This window comes from Diaphorina citri, unplaced genomic scaffold, assembly GCF_000475195.1.
Source record: "Diaphorina citri unplaced genomic scaffold, Diaci psyllid genome assembly version 1.1 scaffold556, whole genome shotgun sequence".
In the NCBI taxonomy this organism is placed as follows: Eukaryota; Metazoa; Arthropoda; class Insecta; order Hemiptera; family Psyllidae; genus Diaphorina; species Diaphorina citri.
In genome coordinates this window covers 126549-150022 of record NW_007377990.1, presented here as the reverse complement: position 1 = coordinate 150022, position 23474 = coordinate 126549, and the positions used below count along the sequence as shown (strand labels likewise).

Here is a 23474-nt window from a genome sequence, read left to right as displayed (position 1 = left end):
TCTATTGTAACTTGTAATCATTGGTCTATGATTCTCTTCATTGAACTAATTACAGACACCGAAGCGAATACAATAGTCCGTCCCTTATACCTTTTTATTACTATTGTAATAATAAAGGAAGGACGGACTAAAAATCTATTGGCATTGGAATTTTTAGGAAGAGATTTGGAGAGGGAAGGGAAATTTTAAGTTTTTCAAGGGTTGAGGGAAATCAACTCTAATAAAATCCATTCCTAAAAAAAGAAGAAAAAAAAATCCTTTATGCAGCTTTTGATATAGTAAAAGTTCATTTAATTGATTTATTTATCATGCGGGCCTGAAGTATCTTTTATCACTTATCAGAGTACGTCCTTATACGTATCTATACGTTTGAGAAAAATCAATGGTGACCGAAAAAATGTAGCGATCAAAAGATCGAAAAAAAAGGCAACCCCAATACCACCCTGTCCTGGTAAATCCAAATTAATCTCCTACCGTACCTAAATGAACTGCGGTAAAGCAGGTAGGGCCGCGGGGGTCCTAATCCATCTCGTGTGTGTTAGTGGATATCAAATATAAGAGGACGTGAATTGATTTATGTTAACGAATCTTGCATGTTCAGTGAAAACCTCAGTGGTGTAGTGAATAGACTTAAAAATCTGGAGGTTGGTGGTTCCATTCCAAGGCGCGTCATAAAATTTATTATAGCATGCTGAACACAATTAAAATTCCTATCTACCAATATGTTATTATTTTCTCTTTTGATACCATTTCATTGTAGATAGGTACTGTCCACCTCTGTCGCTGAGTGGTCAAGAGCACTGACTCTCAACCTGGAGGTGCTGGGCACGAATCCCAGCCAGGGCGGAAAATTTCTGAACAAAATTTTCCGTTCCTGGATAGGCATGGATGTAAAAGATTGTGCCTTAAAGTAATGTCTTTCCTTAAAAAAAAAAAAAAAATACAATCAAAGGTAGATAGGTACTGAAGAGTGGAAAGATTTGTAGCTGGTAATACTGTGAAGAAAATAAGGACTACTTTGTATTCAATATCTTGCACTATCTTTTCATTTATTCATTTGTCCCTAACTAGAAAATACGGACGTCATCGAATTATTCCTCTTTGGTCTTTTTTTACGCGAGTTTCTTTCTCTAAATGAAAAGGTCAACCCCGAGGTGCTCGAAAATACCTTCATCTTTGGCTTAAATTCAAAAACCCCATTAGAACTGAAACAGTAAATGGACTTTGCAGTCACATCCTAACAGTACAAAAAATGAGGTACAATAAAGTACAAGAAAATGGTACAATAATTTATTATTTTTATTCTACTTGCATGGAATTTCTCATGACCACCTTATATGCTGATTATAGGATTGTAACTCGGAAAATGAGGAGTGGAGTAAAAAAGTCACTAAAATCAACGGACTCAAAAATGTAAGTATAAAATCTGCCAGAATCAGAAATAACAGCTCCACTGTTTTTGGCTAGGGCTCTTCCGACTCTGATGGTCAAATAGCGATTTGACCTTATTTATTAGCAGACTGGACTTTTGAGACAGCCTGTAGTGCATTCTAAATTGTCAAAGTAAGACCATTTATGTTTCCATTGGAAATTTAGAATTTCCCAAAATTGTAGGAAGTTCAATTACTAAAATCTGTTTGGATTAATTACCTAAGCTGATCACTGCAATTATACTAAGTGGGTTGAAAAGTTTGGATTGCACTTTACCTAACATGATTGCACTTTATAAGTTTATACATTATACACAGTAATGTATCATCATTACCTGAGTAGGTGTTTTCTTTGTAGGTCATGCAAATGGAATATTGCGCAAATATTTCTCCCAAGAACTTGAAAGTTTTTCAATATGGATATAACCCCACTTGGGCCGGAAGTTTTATTTAATCTCTAAAGAAGTTGTTGGAGTATTTTCTTAATTTCTTAATGCATACTAAAAATTTAAAATTATATTTTTAATTAATTAATATCTTTATTTGTTTTTAGGGTAGTTTCCTATCTTGATTTGAGTAAATAATGTGAGCAATCGATTTGCCATTTCAGCCATTACCGGATATATTCAATGGAGTAAAACTTTGCATCCCTCAAGAAGTCAGAGAAAAGTTTCCCGAAGCAGAAAAATACGTCATAGCGTATCCTTTATTTACACCTAAGGCTATTTTTTCTGACTGAAATTTGGTCCATTATTCTTCTTAAGTATCTTTTACTTTCTATTACCTTGTGGAACCTATACATACTATACAAGGTAATGAGAAAGTATTGCAATCGGTTCAAATTTTTGCAATCGGTCCTTCATTTCAGCAGTTTCAATAAAGTCTCGTTTATTCTTTATGTTCATAATGTATCATTTGTCTCAACTAGTCATAAAATCTGCATTGCTATCCAAATATCCACCGTTAGTTTTATGTGATAATGATAACTGATAACTATTCTTTGTTATTGGTAGTATTTTTCACAAGGAAATAATATCTATTAAAACCTCCCGGACTCTTTTTCCCCGAAGCAGAAAAATACGTTATAGCGTATCCTTTATTTACACCTAAAGATCTATTTTTTCTGACTGAAATTTGGTCCATTATTCTTCTTAAGTATTTTTACTTTCTATTAGCCTGTGGAACCTATACAAGTTAATGACAAAGTATTGCAATCGGTTCAATTTTTTGCAATCGGTCCTTCCTTTCAGCAGTTTCAATAAAGTCTCGCAGCAGACACATAAAATAAAAGGACTTAAAAGATAGGCAGCTGTAAGATTAAGTTCCAACAATTTAATTCTGTTCTCTCAGCGTAAATATCCTTCCAGTAAGTAATTCTACATCATCTAATGATAGTGTCTATCTACGTTCATAATGTATCATTTATCTCAACTAGTCATAAAATTGGCATTGCTATCCAACTATCCACTGTTAGTTTTATGTGATAATGATAACTGATAACTATTCTTTGTTATTGGTAGTATTTTTCACAAGGAAATAATATCTGTTAAAACCTCCCGGACTCTTCTTCGCCCGTTTTAATATTTTCATTATCACGTCTTCTTTTCTGTTTCCTTTGCCATGTTCTCTATGAATTATCACTGTCCTACATTTCCTTTTTTGCTGCTCGTTCTTATCTTCTCTTGTTTCCAATAAAGTCTCAAGTCATTTTTACTTCCCCTGCTATAAATAACATGCTTATCAAAAATCTAAATAATATAGAATTACTATCTATTCCCAATGATGACATTTTATCCGATAGATAACTGGGGACCCATCTCTATTACCAGATATTATTAGCAGGAACACGTAACACATAATATTGAAGTAAAGCAAAAATATTAGGTTAATCCCTCTTCTGTGTTTGCGTGCGGCGATATAGGAAACCGCAAACTTTTTTCTTCCTTCATCAAATCAGAATAAAAGAATATCAAACAATGAAACAAACAAACAATAGTCAAACAAACTAACTCGCAAACAAAATACAGGTACAAATCAAGAAATATGTATAACTAACCCAGTGTTTGCAAATTGTGTCGAACTATGGCGGAAACAATGTTTTCTTCTTCTTTTTACTTTCTATTATTTTTTTCAATCTCTCCCTCCCGCTCTCTCTCTCTCTCTCTCTCTCCCTCCCTCCCTCCCTCCCTCCTTGTTTGTCACATCACCTAATAATGGCCGGGAACACAATCAGAGTTCATTGGATCAGCAGTCTGATTTAAAACCAACCAATCAGATTTGTCCAATAGTGGTCCTGGCCCTAAATCAGTAATATCTTTTTGGGTGGAAAAGATCCCATTGCGAGTCCTGCCACTCCTTGAAGCCTTTAAAAATAGCTATTTCTACACTCTTCTCTTATACAAAAGCTTGTAAAGTAGATACCAAAATTAATTCTGGCTGCCATGGGCTGCCTTGTGGTGCCTTAGAAGGACCTTTTTTCGAGCTAAGAAGTCTACTGAACTTACGGAAAAAGAAGTTGATCCTTGAAGGGTGAGGACCTAAGAGTTTCAAGAAAGGAAAACTAATTGAGCGCTGTGAAATCCTGCCACTCCTTGAAGCCTTTAAAAATAGCTATTTCTACACTCTTCTCTTATACAAAAGCTTGTAAAGTAGATACCAAAATTAATTTTGGCTGCCTTGTGGTGCCTTAGAAGGACCTTTTCCGAGCTAAGAAGTCTACTGAACTTACGGAAAAAGAAGTTGATTCTTGGAGTGTGAGGACCTAAGAGTTTCAAGAAAGGAAAACTAATTGAGCGCTGTGAACCCCCAAGGTGCCCCCTCCTCCCCTCTTCTGGCCATTCTCACCCCTCCCTCCCATATGCTACTCATTTCTCAAGAGTATAAAGTGGAGGGGGGATGAAATCACTTTTTTTTCCTCCCGATTCGCCATCAGCATTTGTCCAGCTGAAGAAGGTATTGCTCCTTACGGAATATAGTTGATGGACAGCTGATGCTACTGCTAGGGTGAAAAACGTAGGTAGAGTGTAGACATGCTTAGCTATTTGAGTGTCCAAGTAAAAAGATGTACTAGGTTCGGCCATTGTATTGTCAGTCATATATGGCTTGGGTGCAAGAACTCTACGTACTTTACTCCATACACAGGAATTTCGTCAGGAAAAAACCCCATTTCAATGTAATATAAATAGTCGAGATCACCCCTCAATGCTCTGTAAAACAGACGTTGTTCCTTACATATTTTCTTGTTATTGCCAATTGGTTACAGTCCCTGTAGTAAGAAATTCCAGCAGACACATAAAATAAAAGGACTTAAAAGATAGGCAGCTGTAAGATTAAGTTCCAACAATTTAATTCTGTTCTCTCAGCGTAAATTTTCTTCCAGTAAGTAATTCTACATCATCTAATGATAGTGTCTACCTTCATAGTAAGTACTAAGATATGTACATGTCAATGATTAATTGTTTGTTCCTAGTTCCACTTTGGAATAAATTGCCATTTGTATTCAATTAAAAAGAAAAACGAGCTACATGGGAATTAATTTCACGTTTTACGTAACGAACATGTTTTCTGCCCCATGGACTTGGAAGCTTCCAGCTTCTGGGAAGAAAAATACCGACATGCCTACACAAAGAAGTACATTTTCCAAAGACAAGGGGATGTAAATATTTTGTAGAGAGGGATTAACTGAGAGAGTAAGAACGGGGTGAAAGAATGTCAAGTTGAAAACATTTCGTGCTCTGGTATTTCGGAGTAAACAATGGTGAGATTATACAGTTGAACATCACAAAGCTCGGGGGGGAGAGAGACAAAAGTGAAAAAGAGGGAAATGTCGTGGCGTGTCGTCAAATCATAAAGTGACACCAAGATAATTTTAATTTTCTATTTTTCTTTTGTTTTTCCCTTCTCAAGACCCAAATATTGATCCCTCTTAGAGTCTTAGATCCAAAAAAGTGTAAAAAATAAAAATAATAAATAAATAAGAATAAAACTAGAGAACCTTACAACCAACTAGCTGTCGCTCTTCTGGCCATTCTCACCCCTCCCTCCCATATGCTACTCATTTCTCAAGAGTATAAAGTGGAGGGGGGATGAAATCACTTTTTTTTTCCTCCCGATTCGCCATCAGCATTTGTTCAGCTGAAGAAGGTATTGCTCCTTACGGAATATGGTTGATGGACAGCTGATGCTACTGCTAGGGTGAAAAACGTAGGTAGAGTGTAGACATGCTTAGCTATTTGAGTGTCCAAGTAAAAAGATGTACTAGATTCGGCCATTGTATTGTCAGTCATATATGGCTTAGAACCAATTTTGGGAACTTTCTAAACCCCACCTCAGCCTCGAATTTTTGATGACAAGTACTTAAGGGAAGTTTTTTTCAAGGTTTAAAGCATTTTCGCATCCCCGTGTGTAAAAAAAAAATAAGAGATCAAGGTGAAAAGTTAACACAACAAGAAGACACGCAAAATTTTGTCCAAACAAAATAATAAGATATCACAGGTTTTTATTTCTTACAATAAATGATTACTGTATGACACATGTTGTTTTCATAGGAACTTGTGATGGGCGACACACAGTAAAACAAGTAAGAGAGGTAAAATCACAGCCTAACATAACTCAAATGCAAATGTTGTACATAGGAACCAATTGGAGGACTGTAGGAATGCGATCAACGGAAAGGAACAAAGAAAGAAAAAAAAATATACAAGATGGAAGTGGAAGAAGGGAGAGAAGGTGAAGTAAAAGCTGAAGAGGTAGAAAAGAAGAGCCAGAGTAGGTATTGAGGGTTACTAAAACTAGGAAAGAAACAAGATGCTTGAAAGTACAACAAAAAATCCCCCAAAAAACAGTTTTTTTTTTTTTGTTTTTTGGCTTTATGGTTTTCTGGACAAAATTTGCACCACCATTTTCGTGTTCCTGGTAAAACGACCTTTAATTTGATATATAGGTCGACCAGGTTTGGATAAGTCCTTCTATGGGGACAGACCGACAGACTGACAGACCGACAGAGTGACAGACACCGAAGCGAATACAATAGTCCGTCCCTTATACCTTTTTATTACTATTGTAATAATAAAGGAAGGACGGACTAAAAATCTATTGGCATTGGAATTTTTAGGAAGAGATTTGGAGAGGGAAGGGAAATTTTAAGTTTTTCAAGGGTTGAGGGAAATCAACTCTAATAAAATCCATTCCTAAAAAAAGAAGAAAAAAAAATCCTTTATGCAGCTTTTGATATAGTAAAAGTTCATTTAATTGATTTATTTATCATGCGGGCCTGAAGTATCTTTTATCACTTATCAGAGTACGTCCTTATACGTATCTATACGTTTGAGAAAAATCAATGGTGACCGAAAAAATGTAGCGATCAAAAGATCGAAAAAAAAGGCAACCCCAATACCACCCTGTCCTGGTAAATCCAAATTAATCTCCTACCGTACCTAAATGAACTGCGGTAAAGCAGGTAGGGCCGCGGGGGTCCTAATCCATCTCGTGTAACATAAAGTCCCTTATTTTGTCCCTCCCTTCTCCCATGAACTTGATCAAGTGAACAAACTTTGTATTATTCGAGTTTAAAGCTTACTGCATACTGCCTCCACCTCTATCTACCTGTTTTTCCCCCAAAGGCGCCTCCACACGAAGATACTAAATGTCCAAATGGAGTGAAGCCCAGTTCAAAATTCACCTTGTGTAGCGAAAGATGTAGTGGATGCTGTCCATTCCTTGATTCTTCTGGATTTCCGGAACGTTTGAAAATTGCGCGAATTATGAATCCTTTCTTCTTTTCCTTTTCATCTTCCTTCTCCCTCTCCTCTCTAACGTAATTCCTTTTTAAATACCTACCTTTTTTTAATTTCAGGGATGCATTTCTCTTCATATTATTTTTTCCTTATTTTCTTCTTTTTCATTAAATTTATTCTAGTCACTCTCCCATCCACGCAGCTTAAGATAATAATGGTCAAAGTAGAAAATCCTCTGCTGGAATGATAGAAAGCCTTCCGAGCTTTCGAAACGGTAAACAAGGTACAATGAAAGCCAACTTTTTGTAGTGGAAATTTTCTACTGTTTTATCGTAATAATGCCCACCTACTTTTAACTTGGAATTATTCACAGGTAAATCTCTTTTTATGACTATTTCATAGGAACTACCAGTACCACTGAAGGCTAGAAAACCTGTAGGTATCTCTATATTCTCAACCCAATAACGAAAGTCAGGCTATTTTGGAGTATTGTTCAAAATTTAGAGGTCCTATTGTTCTCCAAGCCTATTCGTGCAGGTTAAGATTCGGCTTTGTTTTAGGTTTCTCTGACTTGTTTTGTTCTAAACCTTTATTTTATGTTGACCTTTATTACATGTGTTGTACTAAACTTTTATTACATGTTGACCCAGAATTTAATTTGGAAATGGGAGTAGTAAGGTATGCAGTGTTCGTTGAAGTGCATGCATATTACGAAATAGGCATATTTTAGACTCTTTACAAAGACTGGTAATTTGCAATATAGCGGAATTTTCATTGCTATGATGTAGAAAGAAGAAGAAGAAGGAAACACACAGCAAAATTTCAATATGAGGAGTTTTTGCTGTAGCAAATGTTACTTTGTATTTGGAAGAGAAGGGAAATTGATTTTTTATTCTTTTTTAATCGAGTTTAAGTAATACCGAATTTTTCTTTATATCGAAGTTCATAAGTAGAAAGAAGAAGAAGAAGGAAACACACAGCAAAATTTCAATATGAGGAGTTTTTGCTGTAGCAAATGTTACTTTGTATTTGGAAGAAAAGGGAAATTGATTTTTTATTCTTTTTTAATCGAGTTTAATACCGAATTTTTCTTTATATCGAAGTTCGTAGCCTCCTCCACATTTGCTTAATTATTGTAAGTAGGTAGGTATCAGCAGTCTACCTACCTTTTAAAAAAAAAATATACTAACCACAGTTTACCTTCTGTTTCAGGCACAACCTTCTTTCTCACTGGATCTGCAATAAGTTGAAGGCATCTATTATGTACATACCTATGTCAACTTAATTAAGTATTTACCAAGCCTAACTTACCATAATGGCAATAAAATTGAGGATACCAACATGATAATTTACTCGAAGGCGGAGTAGGCATCAGAAACAATGTAAAGAAAAATACCAAGGACATGAATAGCATTATTCGACTAACTTAATAACATTTTTTATGCCTCTTTATTTTAATCCCGTTTATCTTCATGTAGGGAAACAATTTAATTCTTTTTCCATATGAATGTAGGTATTAAAAGTTACGTGAGGGAAATTTCAATACTTGGGTATTCTCTTTTCATTTGGAGAGAATATTCACCACAATAATGAAGGATGAAAGAGTTAGTACAACCACAAAAGTGGTCAGAAACCTCTATTCTTTCGTTCTGCCTTTCTTTCTTCCTTTCTCTCTCTTCTCTCTCTCTCTCTCTCTCTCTCTCTCTCTCTCTCTCTCTCTCTTTCTCTCTCTCTCTCCTTCCCTTCCTCTAAAATTCTAGATCCTATCTTAGGAAAAGACTATCACTGTTACATTATCTAAATTTATTCGAATCATTGCTAAAATCCGGAAATCCAGCCAGTTACAGATATCCCAGATATTTACCTATCTATGTACCTATCTAACCACTTATTATTACAGTCTGCTGATCACACACTGACAGTGCAGACTTTGTCTTGTTTATTATTATTATTATTTTTTTATTATTATTTTTTTTAGTGCTCAGCAATGAATGCATTTGATGGAAAATGCATTTTTCTTTCTTTTTAATAATAATAATAATAATAATAATAATAATAATAATAATAATAATAATAATAATAATAATAATAATAATAATAATAATAATAATAATAATAATAATAATAATAATAATAATAATAATAATAATAATAATAATAATAATAATAATAATAATAATGATAATAATAATAATAATAATAATAATTTGTGTAATGATCACGAATGTGGAAAAAAATGTTCAACCAGATGTTGAATGGAGAGAGAGAGAGAGATTATAAAGCTTGATTGTATGTGTCTCTTTTCCTGAAATCTGTTTCGAAATGTGTCCAATCTGTGAAAATGAAAACCCTTTTCATCATGCACTCCGAGATTTCAGGGAATTCCGTGAAATACCATATCCAATGGTGGTCACTGGTCATTCTGTCACTGACAAAAAAAAAAAAAAAAAAATGGTGGTCACTGAAAAGAGGAGCGCTAGGTCGCGGGTTCGATTCCCGCCAGGGACAAACTTTATCCTTAACAGATAAGGTTCAAATTCGGAACGCCTTGGCTTTCTCCTATCCTGTCCTTCTCTCTCGATTTCGGGACGATTAGATCTCCGTTGTTCTATCAAACAACCTCGTCAAAAAACGAATAGAATAGACTAAAAAAGCCCCTTTACCCCACAGCAGTCTAAAAAAGATCTAGGCAGAATGACTGTGTCCTCACAATACAGCCTATTCGAGCATGTCATTGTCAATGCCACACAGCCTTTGTGCTTACAAAGTGGTTTTTTACAAAGCTGTTTTCTACATGATTATGTTGAACTGCCCTTTTTTGAACGTATAAATACGAGTATGTGCTATACATTCTTGTATGAGCGTCAGGCTTTGCATGAAAAACATGGAAAAATCCAACCTTTGATACCTCACAATACAGCCTATTCGAGCATGTCATTGTCAATGCCACACAGCCTTTGTGCTTACAAAGTGGTTTTTTACAAAGCTGTTTTCTGCATGATTATGTTGAACTGCCCTTTTTTGAACGTATAAAAAATACGAGTATGTGCTATGCTATACATTCTTGTATGAGCGTCAGGCTTTGTATGAAAAACATGGAAAAATCCAACCTTTGATGAGTTGAACTTGTCTCGATATTCTCGATATATGTACTCATCTAGCGATAGCATGAAGTTCGATAGCAGAGTACCTAATGTAATCATAATCAACATTGACTGTAACAACTAATGTAGCTACTAAATTGAATTCAATGTTGACTGTAAAGCTGTATCCACAAAATTATTGTCGACGGCTGTCGATCGATGTCAACTAAAACCGTCCACACTGTCTTGACAACATAGATTCACCTCGTCGATCGACGGTCGTCGCGTCGATTATTTGTAGACACAGCCTAACAACTCGTGTAAAACTCTCGTCACTATAATAATTATTATAAACCTTAACACATAAGGGTAGGGGCTAATAGTGACGTTGCACCCAAATCCATAAAATACTCACCTACCTAGCTACCCTTCTGTTACAATCACCTAAGAAGGTTAACTAAAAAAAAAGTAGTTCTCTTCTGTTACAACCACCCAACAATGTTGACTCAAAATAAAGCGACATTTTTTTTCCGCTGATTGGAAATTTTAATTGAAAAGCTCTAAGGAAATTGCGGGAGAAACCATGTTAATTGACATTTTTTTATATTTTTCACGTAGGTAGATGCAACCGGTGGCGAAGATATTAGTTTCACCTCTAGACAAAATTTGAACCACCATTGTATATTGCTGCTGACTGAGCTGTTTTAGCCTGAGGACACTCCGCGGTCGAAGTAAGGTCCAAATAGACCAAATCGATCGCCTCCGGAGTCCTTAGGGATCCTTTCTACCGGGAGGCCGGTAATTAACTACGGGTCCACCACTATTTACCTATTCTTTGACGCAAATAGGTACAATACATAAGGGCATCTAAAGCCTTCGTCACTGGTACTCAGGATAAACGAGTAGGTACATCCCACGTTACATTCCTACTACTTTCATCCTACCTACTACCCCATAAAGTACTTCACAGTGAGCTGTTTTAGCCTGAGGACACTCCGCGGTCGAAGTAAGGTCCAAATAGACCAAATCGATCGCCCCCGGAGTCCTTAGGGATCCTTCCTACCGGGAGGCCGGTAATTAACTACGGGTCCACCACTATTTAACTATTCTTTGACGCAAATAGATACATAAGGGCATCTAAAGCCTTCGTCACTGGTACTCAGGATAAACGAGTAGGTACATCCCAAATTACATCATTCCTACTACTTTCATCCTACCTACTACCCCATAAAGTACTTTCCCACGTTATCTACTATACCCATTACTCCATAAAGTACTTCACAATGAGCTGTTTTAGCCTGAGGACACTCCGCGGTCGAAGTAAGGTCCAAATAGACCAAATCGATCGCCCCCGGAGTCCTTAGGGATCCTTTCTACCGGGAGGCCGGTAATTAACTACTGGTCCACCACTATTTACCCATTCTTTGACGCAAATAGGGCATCTAAAGCCTTCGTCACTGGTACTCAGGGTACACGAGTAGGTACATCCCACGTTACATTACTTTCATTCTACCTACTACCCCAGTACTTTCCCACGTTATCTACTATACCCATTACCCCAAAAACCTACCCATTACCCCATAAAGTACTTTACAGCTTCTCACGTTAGTTCCATCAAGTACTTCACTCCCAACATAACTCATCTTCAATTTCTTTAACAGCTTTTTTACGTTTGTTTTGATAACCTTTCCCGAAAATCTTATGTAGCTTTACGGTCCTATAAACATCTTTGAGATCACCATTAGATCTTTACAGGTCTGTCTTTCTTATTTGCTTTTCATTTCTCCTCCTCCTCCTCTTCTTCTTCTCCTTTTCTCCTCCTCTTCTTCTTGTTCTTCTTCTCCTCCTTTTTCTCTTCTTTTACCCCTTTTATTCTGACCTTTAATGGTGTGAGATTGAAAACAAGAGACTGAGAGCTTACCTAATTTTACTTTTGAATAGGCATTAGGTCCTTATTTAGGCTTGTAAGTGGTGTAAATATCTTCTTGAACCATTTTAAGTAGTGTCTAGTTCATTTTGACGAAGTCGTCATTTTCTCTCGGATCGCTTTTCGAAATACCTAATCTTCTTTAATAGATTAGGAGATAGGAATTCTATGAGAAAACGATTTAAGATTTCTTCTTGATAAAAAAAAAGTAACTGCCAAAGCGGAGCTTTCTTAATGCAAATTCTAAATGATAGGCAGATAGGCACCCAACTTATTCTGATAAGGTTTTCCAAATTTCCAGTTGAAAATTCCACACCCTTTGAAAACTCCTGCTCCAGATTCAAAAGCAGAAGGACGTAATGACTTTTGTTTTGAATGTCTTCGTAATTTATTTTCTTATCTTTCCAAAATGTTGACTGTCTCATCCAATTTCGCGTCGGTACTTTTTTCGTAAAAAAAAAAAAGAAAAAAAATCTACTTCTTAATGTTTATCTGTAAACGAAGAACGTTGCTTTTTTTCCATAGCATCATGACTGGAAGAATAATATGAATTGTCTCTCTGTTCTTGAAGGGAAAAGAAGGAAACGGGGGAAATATAATTAAATCTTCATGCATTTTATTACCGCTTGAATGTAAACTCATATCCAAGTATTTCAAGTGTACGTATTGTATGAATTTTATCTACATAGAACACTAAACACATTTTTGTCTCCAGTCATAATACTGTAATAATAAGATAAGAAGATGTTCAATTCGCGCTTGATGAAAAGGAAATGGAAGAAACTGAAGTGAGAGTAGATGAAGATGAAACTTAAGTAGGAAGAGAAGAAGAGGAAGAAAAAGAAGAAGACTATATTCATTTCTACGTTTGCTGAATAATGGGGTATGATTAATAATTGTCTACGTCGTGAAACAATAGAAGGAAAATACCTAGCGAGAAGGTACCTATGTAAAGTTTATAATTATGTAATTGTAAAAGAAAAGAAGTTATAGTAAATATTAAGAGTCCCAAATTCTTCTAAGATACTCGTACTCGCGTATATGTAGCCCAAGGCTCCCTAGACTGTGTAAAATGGAGGTGAAATGTTGAGCAGGCATACCTCCTAATTGGGTGTCTGGTATATTATGTCACCAAAGCCTTAGCCGTGGATTAGAAAGTTCGGGGGGAAAATATAATTAAATCTTCATGCATTTTATTACCGCTTGAATGTAAACTCATATCCAAGTATTTCAAGTGTACGTATTGTATGCATTTTATCTACAATTCTACATAGAACACTAAACACATTTTTGTCTCGACTCATAATACTGTAATAATAAGATAAGAAGGATACCTAGCGTACCTATCAGACACAATATACCTACTTAGTTCTTACATTTCCGAGTTCCATGATACCTAGTTAGGTAGCTCAGATAATGCCGAGACATTGAGATATTGTTAATTGCAGCGCTGCATAATTAGTTAGCTCTGGGATCTTCAGTACCGTTGGTCAAACGTAGGTTTTGATGGAGGGAACTAACTGTAACTGCTGATTTCTTATCGTTCCGAAAGCGAAAAGAGAAGTTAGGAGAAAGCCAACCTCTCCTAGAACGAACCTCATCTGTTTAGGACAAAATTAGGACGACTTGGGCCTGTATTACAGTCACCATCCAAGTTCGTGCCATAGATTACCTTTTCATACTCAATTACATACTACATTAGGTATGTATACCCAACTTTTTCAAATCAGTGTACTTTGAACTCTTAATCATACTGTATAGAACTCGTATGCACGAGTCTTCTTGACGTGGGGACATTTGGATAAATTTGTCCGTCAAATTTTATCAACAAAGTCGGTCTTTTGATATAAGTTGTCTTTTTTCTTGTATTTGACTCGTACCTGTTCTTCCAGTAAATATTTAAATATTTACATAGATAGAAATGTGAATCGTAAAATTTAATAATCTCTACATATTAAAATTAAAACAATTACTTAAATAAATATTTCTTAATTGATCCCAGGTAAGTGACTCACTCGTAATATTTTTATTTTATTATCAAGAGTTGGAAGCCGAAAGACACAAGGTTATCTCCCTCAACAGTCGAAACAAAATGATTTGAAGGCCTTTTTTTAGTGGAGGCATGTGAGGGACAACCCTTCAAAGGCCAGGCACTCACGCTCAGACTGCCTGACAGACCTAGGTCTCTCAGACAGTCTGAGCTAGGTCTCTCAGACAGTCTGAACGTGTGTGGCTGACACAATATACCGCCTCTTTCGGTGGAAATTAAACCCTCAATAAAATTGCCCTCACATTTTTTTTTAATTTAAACAGGTCTTAATTAGTGGAGGCATGTGAGGGACAACCCTTCAAAGGCCAGGCACTCACGCTCAGACTGCCTGACAGACCTAGGTCTCTCAGACAGTCTGAGCTAGGTCTCTCAGACAGTCTGAACGTGTGTGGCTGACACAATATACCGCCTCTTTCGGTGGAAATTAAACCCTCAATAAAATTGCCCTCACATTTTTTTTTAATTTAAACAGGTCTTAATTATTGTTCCATAAAATGTAATGTTATTACCAATCAAATATATAAGATCTTGTTTAGACTGCGAGAGTAAAGGGACTTTTCAGTCCTATGCTGGTAGTATAAACAAGGTATATTCTATTCTATTGAGTAAACCCCGAAAGAGACAAGAGCACGTATTATTGACCGGCTACCCTTTCAGCTACCAATAGCGTTGCTCAACTTTAATGAACAGTCGGAATCTAATGCATTCAACTTGCAATAGCCCCTGGCTTGAAGGTCATTGCGAAATTTAGGGCCTGTCGTCATTTCTTACTATGAAATAACATGTCAGACATTTATACTATGAAATAACACATTAGAGATAATTCAGATGTGTGTCAGTGTCGATGTACAATTGTACATAGTTTATTAAATGATTGGATCTTGAAAAAGTTCGTCCAGTTCAGACTTATGTAGCGTAGACCTACAGGTGGGCCAATAAATGGTACGTTTTTTAGGTGGGCGAATAAATGGTACACTTACCCTACTTATACTTATTTTCTTTTTGGTAGATACCTAGTACGATACCTACTTCGGTATTTTTATGAATTTTTAGATTTTGGATTTGGACAAACATGATGATTTGAAAAGGGACGAATAGTTATAAAAGTTAGGAGAGAGATTTTTCATCCCACAGGATTCTTACCACAAAGTTAACTTTCGTCATTAGGAAAGGAAAATGAGAACATTTCAAGTATATATAGACATTTTGTGAAACTAAACTTGAAGGGAAAGATGGGATGGGAAGAAATGCCTCTCATTATCAACCTTCCTATCCGAAGAATCTGAGCCTTCGCGTAATTTTCTTCCTATATTATTTTTTTAATAAATTTATTTCGAACATATTTTTCATAAGAATTAATTAAGACGCTCTCTCACAGAACTCAGAAAAAATCCTTACGCTTGGAAAACGGAGAACATCTGGGACTCTCACTCTCTCTCTCTGACATTTTGTCCTGGACGCTCAGTATAATGTAAATTTTCGGCGTATGAATCTTTAGATTTTGGATTTGGACAAACATGATGATTTGAAAAGGGACGAATAAAAGTTAGGAGAGAGATTTTTCATCCCACAGGATTCTTACCACAAAGTTAACTTTCGTCATTAGGAAAGGAAAATGAGAAAATTTCAAGTCTAGACTTTTTGTCCTGGACGCTCAGTATAATGTAAATTTTCGGCGTAAAATCACGTACGTATGTTTGGATATTGGTTACTAAGAACAATTGAATTGTTTCCTTCTTCTTTTTCCCACCAACTCTAAAATCGAGTTTTGAATAAAAAGAGCTTTCAAGATTATGATTTTCTTTGAAAAGTGTCTATTCGGAGGATTTTTACAAAAACTCGTTTATCTTTGTAAAATTGAAATATTCACCTAACTCTTTTTGGACTGATATTTAACAAAAATCCGTCCTACAGAGAGGTTTAACTCTTATCAAACAAAATAGATCGCTTACTCACCTATTAAACGAGTGATAAATGTATAAGCAACACACAATTACATAATTTATATTCTAAGGATCCAAGGGACCAATTTATCATCATAAGTTAGTCATTCTTCTGAACACACTTGCGTCACTGCATAATGTATATTCAATAAACTGAGTGCAATCTTCATGGCAGGCACTCTAAACACGGCATTCATCACTTCTTCATCACATGCTAGTATAGCAATTGGAGCGCAATCGGCCTTGTAAGGTCAATCATAATTGTTCAGGCGAGAATAGAAGGGTTATTTATTCTGCAATGGAATTGCGAGAAAATGTATTAATCTTACGTATAGAATCGTCTCCTTTTTCTCTTCCTCCTTCTCACTCTTTCTCCTTTTCCTCTTCCTCTTTATTCAATATGGCGCTTTCGTAATGTTCAGGCGAGAATAGAAGGGTTATTTATTCTGCAATGGAATTGCGAGAAAATGTATTAATCTTTCGTATAGAATCGTCTCCTCTTTCTCTTCCTCCTTCTCAATCTTCTTCCTCCTCCTCCCTTTCCTTCTCCTCCTTCTCGTCATTTACGAATAGTCCATTTATTGCTTTATTTTGACATTATTCGCCTGCGTTGAATGATAGACGTACCTAAATCTAGAATGTAAATTATGTTCAGGCGAGAATAGAAGGGTTATTTATTCTGCAATGGAATTGCGAGAAAATGTATTAATCTTACGTATAGAATCGTCTCCTTTTTATCTTCCTCCTTCTCACTCTTTCTCCTTTTCCTCTTCCTCTTTTTCCTTCTCCTCCTTCTCGTCATTTACGAATAGCCCATTTATTGCTTTATTTTGACATTATTCGCCTGCGTTGAATGATAGACGTACCTAAATCTAGAATGTACCTATGTAAATTATAATTTCGAACGATTTTTGGGTAGGTGTATAATAGTGTATATTGATGTAAAGTTTTAGGTAGATATTAGATACCTTTAACACGAAGATCATCATAGGTACTAAGATAGTATTATGGCAGTTACCTGGCTGGTCGATGCTCTATGCTCCACCCTATTTTTAGCCTAATAGAGTGGATGGATGTTGATGTAAAAAACAGGCCTCTCATTTGTTTAGCCTTGAGCTAAAAAATAAAAAAATATACAAACCGCATTATCTCAATAAATGGGATTAAGTGAACGTACACAAGACCCTTGAATCTACGAGTACTAGTTTCACTAAAGTTTTTTTTTCCCTTATAAAAAAATATTTGCTCCCCCTTTACTGCCCCAGCCCCCCCATCTTTTTTGGCTTTACGTCGAAGTACTTTGTGTAGGTATTTGAAAAAGTACTTGTACTTTGAAAAGAAAACGTAAGTAAAAACATGTAAGCGAAAGTTCGGTGCTGATCGACTGAAAAGGAAAAACACTTCAAGTGACTTGATGGAATTTATGCTGACGCGAAAATTTGTCTTTCTGTTGACTGATGTTTGTATAAGAAGTGGAAGACTTTCTCATTGTATGAGGCTACTAGGCATATTTTAGACTCTTTACAAAGACTGGTAATTTGCAATATAGCGGAATTTTCATTGCTATGATGTAGAAAGAAGAAGAAGAAGAAGGAAGGACTTATCCAAACCTAGTCGACCTATATATCAAATTAAAGGTCTTTTTACCAGGAACACGAAAATGGTGGTGTACTTCAGTCGATCATTTAAGACCGGTTTTAGCGTTATCTATGTTAAGCTACGCCGAGCAAGGCCAATAAATGGATGGGTGACTTAAAGTTAATTGAGTAATTGTGGGATTTTTTTTTCACATTTTCTCACACAATTGAGCTCTGATCTTGAAATTTGTCGCGACGACCTATGAACTCAAAGCGAGAAAGTTTTAGATAACACTTCAGTCGATCATTTAAGACCGGTTTTAGCGTCATCTATGTTAAGCTACGCCGAGCAAGGCCAATAATATGGGTGACTTAAACATTATATTGGGAATAAAGGGAGAACGGGCTCTAGTCTTGATTTTAAATCATTACATGAAAGTATAATAAAAAAATCAAATTAAGAATAATAATAAACTGGATATTAAATAAATTAGGTAGGTACATAGGTATTCTTTAACCACGATCGAATAAACTACGGGCCACGGGCCAAAAAATTCCCGGAGGGACGGACCCAGCTTGTTTTTTTTTGCAAAACCCGCTGATGACGTCTTGTTTAGAGTAGGTAATACTTGAATTATTCCGAACTCCAAAATGAGAAATGAACATTGGAGAGAAATCAAGATAATAATAAAAAAAAAGACTCGTAGAAGAGGCCAAAGATCACTCATCCGCACTAGAAAGAGTTTGCATTAAGGAGAAGAAAATTATTACGTTTATTAATTTTATTATTATTTTAAATTAGATTGAATTTAATCCTGCCTATTAAAGGATTAAAATTATTCTAGGTAGGTAATTTATTTAACTTAATTTGAATGGGTGAAATTCAGAGCTACCTTATTAATTTTTTTCTAATCAGTATTTTCTTTTTCTTTTTGATTAAAATGTGACAGCTTTGTGGGAGGGATGGTGGGGTATACCAATACTATGGAGGCGTTTTTTAAAATTTTTTGTAAAATTAATTACATTGAAAATATTGAAATATACGTGGGTAATTTAAATAATAAGTTAAAGGTACTTAGTAGGTATTGCAGAGTGACATTTCAAAAATATTGTTTATTCAAGAGGAAAATAATATTTCTAAAAAGGCTGACACTTAAATATTTTGAGAAAAATGGAGATAGATCGATTTATCACGATTATGAACTTCCATTTGTTATCATTATCTGCTAGATTAGGAGCTTTTCTTGAGCGTGAACAATGAAAAAGAAATAAATGTTTTACTTGTGCCTGCCTACTTATCATATTTTATTAAAGTAACTACCTACCTATATATGTACCTATATATACTTAAATTGAAGTTCATATTTTAATTTTGAAACCAAAGTTACCAGACCTGTTCACTTAGTGGAAGAGGGGCCAAGGAAATTAAATGGCTATCCTCACAAAAAAACGGCCATAAAAGGAGGAAAAAATATGACACAAATTTGAACATTTTCACTTGCTTATGGGTTAAAATAAATTGCAACGGGGAATTTAAAACATGAAAACTCCAAACATTCAAAAAGCATGCATGAAAACGTTACAATGTTTTTGTAGCAATTTTCAAATTGCAAAATTCAAAAGAAGAAAAAAATATTTAAAACATTTCTCGAAAATGCTCACAACATTTTCATAAAATTCAAATCATACGAAGCAGAGGAGGTACTATCAAAACAGAAATTCATTATAAATATTTCAATAAAAAATAAAATGACTTCCAAGCAAAGTGTTTGAGTCGATAACTATAAATGAAAGGCGTATGTACCTACCTTCATATGTATATGGGAGTTTGTAAATTAAAAAGAGACAGAGGTAATTATAAATACATTTCTGACAAAATAGGTATGGGTCCCAACCCCGGAGGTACTTTCCTACTTACCTTTTATCATCTCTTTTAATGTTGTTTGCTGTTATTTTTTCATTTTTGAAGAGAGGAACCTCTTCTATAAGGAAATCATTATAATGTTTTCATATAAACTAGGACACCTATGTAGGGCTCACGGGATTCAGTGTTTTGACACGTGTCTCGTAGAGGTTCTATTCTATTCTGTTCCATCAGAGCATTTTGATCTGTTTAAATTGTACAGGTGTGGGATCTAATTCCTGATGCCTTTCAGAATGTCCAGGTTTCTCCTTCTTTCCTTCCTTCTTCTTATTCTTCTTCTATTATCTCTTCGGAAAATAACACTCCGAATTTAATAATCCTAATTGATAGAATATCAAAATAATCTAGTATAATTCGATGATGACAGGTAAAACGCTTTATAGGGATAGTTGATACCGTTCAACTGTTTTCCCCCTTCAAAAGGCACTAATATCCCATTTGACAACTTCGAGCCCTAATGAACCTAATTTCTGACAAAATAGGTATGGGTCCCAACCCCGGAGGTACTTTCCTACTTACCTTTTATCATCTCTTTTAATGTTGTTTGCTGTTATCTTTTCATTTTTGAAGAGAGGAACATATTCTATAACGAAATCATTATGTTTTCATATAAACTAGGACACCTTTGTAGGACTCACGGGATTCAGTGTTTTGACACGTGTCTCGTAGAGGTTCTATTCTGTTCCATCAGAGCATTTTGATCTCTTCAAATTGTACAGGTGTGAGATCTAATTCCTGATGCCTTTCAGAATGTCCAAGTTTCTCCTTCTCTCCTTCCTTCCTTCCTTCCTTCTTATTCTTCTTCTTTTCTTTTTTGTTTCTTTCTTTGGTGCATTCCTGATGCCTTTCAGAATGTCCAGGTTTCTCCTTCTTTTCTTCCTTCTTCTTATTCTTCTTCTTTTCTTTTTTGTTTCTTTCTTTGGTGCCGCTTTAACACTAAGAGCTGTAGCTAGGTCGTTCATGCGTCCACTCCTTACTTATAGGGTCCCCTTACTGTGGTTACGAAATAATTTGTTTCTGGGTTCCGACGAAAGTTCTTACCAACATTTGTGTGCCCTTCACTCATTTTTACTTTTTTGTTTCATTCTTGATATATTTTTCTCTGTTTCGTAATGTTGGCTTTTTTTTACTACCAGCATTAACGTATCAAGTGAACAAACTTTGTATTATTCGAGTTTGAAGCTTACTGCATACTGCCTCCACCTCTATCTACCTGTTTTTTCCCCCAAAGGCGCCTACACACGAAGATACTAAATGTCCAAATGGAGTGAAGCCCAGCTCAAAATTCATCTTGTGTAGCGAAAGATGTAGTGGATGCTGTCCATTCCCTGACTCTTCTGGATTTCCGGAACGTTTAAAAATTCAAAATACATTGCGCGAATTATGAATCCACGAAATGTACGAATCGTCAGTTGGAAACAGCGATGATAGCATCGTTCAAACGTGGCTTGCTCTCTGAATGGCATACATGTGGGAAATTAGCAATGTTTTTCTCACTTTATGTGAAGTTAGCCAATTGCAAATCGAGATTCTGTAGTGAACAAATTACGTCAATCCGGACTTGATCTATGGGCCCTTGGACTTGTCAACCTTGTAGTTTAGACACTATTACGAGTATTTGACTCTAATTCATTTGAACTGTGAACAATTTACTGGAGCCAAATGGTCTCGTGTGTAGGCTCCCTAACTGTATCCCCACGTACCCCTCGCTTAACACGTTAAGGGAGAAAAAAATTCAACTTTCCCCCTCTTTCCCTCGAACACGTCATGTTTTTGTCATTATTGCGTATTGTTCTCTCTTTACAAATTCGAGTTTTTCTGTATAGAGGTGATAAAAAAAAGTCCCATTGTGTTATCTCTTTTGTCATTTGCTTCTGCTTGGGAAGATATCACTCTTGTGTAGGTTGGTGACGGTGAGTGATGGCTGTCTAACAGTGCACCACGCTCTGTCGATGTCACTGATGTTCAGTTTGTCGACACTGTTTTGAGAGAAGTTTTTGACATAAATCACCTCCCACAAATAAATCACATCTCTGGCACTCCTACCAATCTGTCATTATCAGCTGATGAGTTAGGTACCTAATCTGATTTTTATCATTTGAATCTTCGTTATCGTAAGTAATTGAGCAAAGCCCCCGTCTTATCAAGAGTTCGAAGTTCCCTCGAACACGTCATGTTTTTGTCATTATTGCGTATTGTTCTCTCTTTACAAATTCGAGTTTTTCTGTATAGAGGTGATAAAAAAAAGTCCCATTGTGTTATCTCTTTTGTCATTTGCTTCTGCTTGGGAAGATATCACTCTTGTGTAGGTTGGTGACGGTGAGTGATGGCTGTCTAACAGTGCACCACGCTCTGTCGATGTCACTGATGTTCAGTTTGTCGACACTGTTTTGAGAGAAGTTTTTGACATAAATCACCTCCCACAAATAAATCACATCTCTGGCACTCCTACCAATCTGTCATTATCAGCTGATGAGTTAGGTACCTAATCTGATTTTTATTATTTGAATCTTCGTTATCGTAAGTAATTGAGCAAAGCCCCCAAGACGCAGATTTTTCAGGAGAGAGAGGAATGTCGTCTTATCAAGAGTTCGAAGCGCCGCGCCGCCCGGCCTATATTTTACGTACAGCACTATGGTAAATGCCATCTCTGGGTGCTTGTTTGAATAATTAAAAGACAATATTTTAAATAGCTCTTGATAGGAGTGTGTACTAAACACTGATTGTTAGTTTTTAATGTTCATTTTCCATTGAATATGGATTGTAAACTTTTGATCAGCACAACATATTTAAACTAAATTCAGAGAATGCACATTGTAGCTAAACTATGTTAACGTCCCAGCATGTTCTATTCCAAGAAAAGAAAACAAGAACACCGTCAACATAAAAATAAAACTTTCACTTTATTTGATTTGAAAATTAATATAACGCTATTGAGGGACAAATCCCTTTAGTTGCACATTTTGTACCTACATGATTTATATCCATCTCTTCAATTCAAATTCAACACTTCTGACACCTCAAAAACAACCTTTGCTCATACCTATTTAAATTTATCTTCCTAGAAAAAGACTTTTAGATACAGAATTTCAGGATGAAGTGAAAATTCTTTACTTGCGACCATAATAATCATAACCTTAGAACTAAAAAAATATTTAAATACAAATAAAAAGACTAGAATATTAAAACCAGAAATACATTTTATTGTAAAGGGGGGAAAACTCAAAAGGAACTTTTTAACTGCTGGGACTTTGGGGTCAAAAAGTTTCTTTAACTCATTTCAAATCAATTATATTTGAAAGTTTTCTTCTTAATCCATTAAACTGCTAAATTCCTAAATTGTGATATAAAATATGTTTGATTTAAAGTATTCAAATGATCAGCATAATACCGAGGTGTTTTCAAGTAAAATATTTTAATTTATGTTGGAATATTTATGAAGCGACCCCCGAGTATTTGCTTAGAAGGAAAATGAGAGAAAATAATATCTTGTCTATGACGCCCGACTGAAAAGTCCACTAAATTGTGATATAAAATATGTTTGATTTAAAGTATTCAAATGATCAGCATAATACCGAGGTGTTTTCAAGTAAAATATTTTAATTTGTGTTGGAATATTTATGAAGCGACCCCCGAGTATTTGCTTAGAAGGAAAATGAGAGAAAATAATATCTTGTCTATGACACCCGACTGAAAAGTCCCTTTATCCCAGCAAAAATTAAAACACCTGTTCAAACATTATCAGATCCCAGATTTGTATTTTCATTCAAAATCCTTTAAATCGCCTCATTGGAAAAAAGGAATA

General features: G+C 35.5%; 1 long non-coding RNA gene across 1 annotated transcript; it reads left to right on the top strand.

Moving 5' to 3' along the window:
* The first annotated feature begins 1060 nt into the window (after positions 1 to 1060).
* On the top strand, positions 1061 to 2092 carry LOC113467803. The gene is made up of 2 exons (XR_003391748.1): positions 1061 to 1413; positions 2041 to 2092. It is a non-coding gene; the product is annotated as an uncharacterized LOC113467803 (long non-coding RNA).
* Positions 2093 to 23474: the final 21382 nt, after the last annotated feature.